The sequence below is a fragment of the Triticum urartu genome, chromosome 1A (assembly GCF_056163025.1).
Source record: "Triticum urartu cultivar PI428250 chromosome 1A, HENAU_Tu73, whole genome shotgun sequence".
NCBI lineage: Eukaryota > Viridiplantae > Streptophyta > Magnoliopsida > Poales > Poaceae > Triticum > Triticum urartu.
In genome coordinates, this window is record NC_141873.1 from 558,589,163 (window position 1) to 558,593,776 (window position 4,614).

A 4,614-nucleotide genomic window follows, 5' to 3' on the forward strand; every position below is an offset into this window, starting at 1 on the left:
ATCTTATTTTTTATTTTTACAATACAATTTTTTTTTAAAAAATATCTTCTAACTTGTTTTGCGAGTATTATGTCAATTTTTTATTGTTTGGTTTTATATTTACTTTTCTAGTTTTCATAGGTTTTTTTCAATTCAAGTTTACTTCTTTTCTGATTTTTATTTTTTACAATACAATAGATTTTTTAAAAAAAATCTTCTAACTTGTTTTGCGAATATTATGTCAATTTTTTATTGTTTGGTTTTATATTTACTTTTCTAGTTTAATTCTTTTCTCATTTTTTTTACAATACAACTCTTTTTAAAACTAAAAATAACAGTATCGATTTAAACACTTGATTGTTCAACAACATTTAAAAACCATCCATTCAAACACTCGATATTTCATTATAGTTTTCATAGATATTTTACATAGTACTAGAAATAAAACTTAACTAAAGAACATTACGAAAATAATTAAACATTACTAAACGACATTTTCAAATAAACCCTAAACTACTCGTCCTCCACGCCGCCGAAGTCTGCCTCGTCATAGAGGCCGTCGCCGTTGTCGCTGTCGTCGCTGCTGCTGCTGCTGTCGTCGAGGGGCACCATGGGCACGGCCGGCGCAGCCATCGAGTCCTCGAGCGCGGCGTGATACCCAGGAAAGTCCTCTGGGTGGACGGCGCCCGGGGCGACCTGAATGTACTCCTGAACGAGCGGCAGCGGCTGCGGCATGTTCTCCGACTCCCGGAGCGCCGTCAGGTAGCCTGGCATGTCGTCCGGGTCGCCGGCCTCCGCCGCCAGCCGCCTGTACTCCGCCACCAATGCCGGCTCTGGCGGCTGCTGCGGCTCGGCCGGAGGGGCGTGGCTGGACCCTGCGCCGTTCCTGCCTGCGGTACGGCTGGACCCGGCGCCGTTCCTGCCCGCCGTACAGCGATCGCCGGGGCCGAGGCGGACAGCGCCGCGGTCACCACCTGGGCCTCCGCGGGGCGCGGGCGGGTGCATGGCGCCGAAGTCCAGGCGGGCGCGGGTCCTGCGTGCCTTGCCGCGGCGGTACAGCTCAAAGCCGTATCCCGGCGGAGCTGGCACGACGCCGGCGACCGCCTGCGCGCGGTACGGCGCGACCACCTCCTCGAAGGTGCGTCCGTCCCAGAGCTGATGCCGCCGCGCGCGGTTGTGCTTCGTGGGTGGGCGCGGGCCGGCGTAGGCGTGGAGGCGCCGCAGGTGATCGTCGGCGAGGCGGTCCGCCCAGTCGGGGTTGTTGGGGGCGTACTGGGGGTCGGCGAGCTCCTCCGGCGACAGGCGAGCCCTGTACAGGCCGACGGCGTGGGCGAAGAGGTGGGTGCCGACCTCGGGCACCGGTGCAACGGGAACGCCGTCGACACTCAGGCGCCACCTCATCGGCAGGTGCACGTCGGGCGCGGCGGGGATGCCGAAGTGGGCGAGCTCCTCCGCCTCCTTGATCGTCAAGTTGGGGCGGGCCATCGTCGGCGAGAGGGAGAGGCACGGCACGCGAGGTGGTGAAGGGCGCAAGAGGACGACGCCGGCGACAAGGGGAGAAGGAGAGGTGAGGCGAGGGTGGTGTGCGAGCCAACGGAGGGCGCGAGGCGCTTTTTATAGGGCGTAGTGGTGGGTGGGGCGGGGTGCCGGCGATCAATGCCGGTGGGCAGCCGAGCGGTCAAGGGCGCAGAAGGGCAGGCGGCGGCGTGTGAATCGGCGCCGGTGATTAATGCATGGTACGCGAGGGCGGCGTGCGCGGGCGGTCAAGCGGTGGCGTGCGCAGGCGCGCGGCAGGCGGTGGCGTGTGAATCCGTGCCGCCCGCGGACCAACGCCGGCAACGGGACGGCTCACTGCGCCGGCGTTAATGGTTCGTCTAATCCGCGCCGACTTAATCGATTAGGTTTAGTACGCGTGGGCCCTCCCTCCTCCTCACGCGGCGTACACCGCCCACGTACGGGCGTACAGCGGGCCGTACGGACACGCGCCTCGCTACGCCGCGGTACGCCTCCCCCACCTTAATTTTCCATCCTACCCCTACTCACTTATTCTCACGAAAATGTATCTTTTAATCTGAACCGTTGATGTGTCCAGGAAGGTTGTATCGAAGAAGAAGTGAAAGCCCTTTCAAACTTCCTTCCTCGCCAAGTGCTTCCCACGAAGCTAGATCGTACGCACATACTCACCGGAACCATGTCGTTCGCTGGTGTACCGTCGTTGCGGGAGGCAAGCTGCTGCAGCCGTCCGCGGAGTCGGCCGTGATCTACTCCGGCACGGCTAGCGGCAGTTGGTATCACCTGCTCGTGGTCCAAGGTTACTCCCACGTCAAAGGCATGCCAAACAAAGTGCACATCAAGGGTTGCTCTTTCAGAGCTGGTGGCTACCAATGGGCTTTGCAGTTCTACCCCAATGGTAATCGTTCGATCAATGCTGGTTTCTTGTCTGTTTTTCTTTTCCTTGACCAGGATGTTGAACAGACGGTGAAGGTGCATGTACAGTTTAGTTTCATTGATGAGGTTGCAAAACAAGAGCCCGCACAAATCCATGCAAGGGAAAAGGTTGGCTTCTTTAGCCGTGACCGTTCATGGGGACGCCGTCGTCTCATAAGAGGAGGAGAGGACCTTGAGAAGTCAGGGCATCTCAAGGATGATTGTTTCACCATCCGGTGCGACTTCCTCATCGTCGAAGCAGCTGCTACCTTCATCAAGGTGCCACCATCTAACATATGTCAGCATCTAAACCATCTCTTCACGACGAAGGTCGGCACCGATGTGACGTTCGAGGTCGGCAATGAGACATTCGCTGCTCACCGGTGCGTGCTTGCGGCCCGCTCCATGGTATTCATGGCGGAGCTCTTCGGCCCCATGAAGGAAGGCACCACGATTGGAGCCATACATGTTGATGATATGGAGCCAGACGTGTTCAAGGCCTTGCTTGATTTCATCTACACGGACTCAATGCCCAAGATGGAAGGAGAAGCAGAAGAAGACGGAGCAGGGGTTCTTATGTGGCTGAGGCACCTTCTTGCCGCGGCGGATAGGTACCATCTCCAACGGCTGATATCTATGTGTGAAGAGAGGTTGTCGGAACACATCGATGTGACCTCGGTGACGGCTATCCTTGGTGCAGCTACGCAGCACCATTGCTGCGGTCTCAAGGAGGCCTGTCTGGAGTTCCTCAAAGGCCAATCCGCTGAAGACCTGCGACAGGTTATGGCCACGAGTGACTGGGAGCACATTGTTGTAACCTATCCCTCTGTAGTGAACGAGCTCATCGTCAAGCTTGCTTCGAAAATGTAACTCGTTCGCGGAACGGCGTGTTTTTCTCTTAAGAGAGATGATTTACGGGTCTGTTTAACGATTATATGCTGTGTGAGAGAAACACCGTCTGTATGCCCATGCCACGGGATGGTTTATAAATTCAGTTAAGTAATTGTCAATGTACATTGTCCTGTGTTTTCTCGTGTGAAATACTCATATCTCGCTGTGTGTCTTTTCAATATGACAGCAAGACACCTGCTTGTTCATTATGGTTGGAAATTTAGCAATTTAGATGTCCAAAAATAATCTATTCCGTGTTACTGGAATTTCCCATAATCGAGATAGCAAGAAATCTCAGTCCAACCTTCCATCAATGAGATTTGTAGTCGCAGGTAACTCTTTTTTAAGTTTAGGTCATTTTACCACCATGGGATTTTGCCTAACATTATTGCTGATGATTTTGGGTATTGAATCAGATTCATTGGAGTCGGCAATTGTTGTTTTTTGGGGTAAACATGCTTTACTTTATTTCTCGATGAAGCGGATTGTAGAAATAACAAAAGAGTCATGTGGGTTTCTAGGCCACAAATGACGACCCTCTACTAGATGTAAAGCATGTTTGGTTAAATGGTGAGCCTCCATATTTCAGAGGTGACCCTCATGAATGAAGGAGCAAGATTGAAAATCCTTTGTAGTCACATTTATCTCCTTCACAATTGGCGCAATGATCCCAAGAGTATATTTGCAGTATGTGGCCAGTGCCCACAAGACAATATAAGAATATGTTTCATCGCGGCAGGCTGCATTAAGCCGGCCAAGTTATCAAAATATGTCGAGGATGATCTAATGGCAGATTCAGCCCAGTTAACCAGCAGTGGAAATCTTCTTATAATTTCATTCTCAGCTTTTTAACATTTTGCTATGATGTATGAAAATCACTATTTAGAGGGTACCCTTTGCAAAATTCACTCCTACCTCCTCTCGCGGTGGTGACAAGTGGCACCACTCCATGTGACACACCTGTCGCAACCTGACAGTTTTGTGATTTTTTCCGTATTATTTTTTAAAATATTTTATCTCTTGAATTGTACGTCCAAATGACAAACTGTTTTCATCGTACCGTTTCTTGTGTCAATATTTTTTAAACTAAACTAGGTATATGCCCGTGCGTTGCACCGGGTGTTGAATTTTTTTTGATGCGACAGGGGAGCATACAGGCACACATCATGATGCCAATAAAATAACAAAAAGAAGATTAGTTTTAGTTATGAAGCATAGAACTTCTGACAAGTTTGTCCTGAGATATACTAAAGCCAAATAATATCACAGAGGGAAATCAAATTATCTGAACGACATGATGTTATTTCCCAAAAGAAG

General features: G+C 51.0%; 2 pseudogenes; both read left to right on the top strand.

Annotated features, from left to right (window-relative positions):
* Positions 1 to 489: 489 nt before the first annotated feature.
* LOC147992705 (uncharacterized) lies at positions 490 to 1,606 on the top strand (annotated as a pseudogene).
* A 564-nt stretch (positions 1,607 to 2,170) lies between these two features.
* On the top strand, positions 2,171 to 3,276 carry LOC147992706 (BTB/POZ and MATH domain-containing protein 3-like; annotated as a pseudogene).
* The last annotated feature ends 1,338 nt before the right edge of the window (positions 3,277 to 4,614 follow it).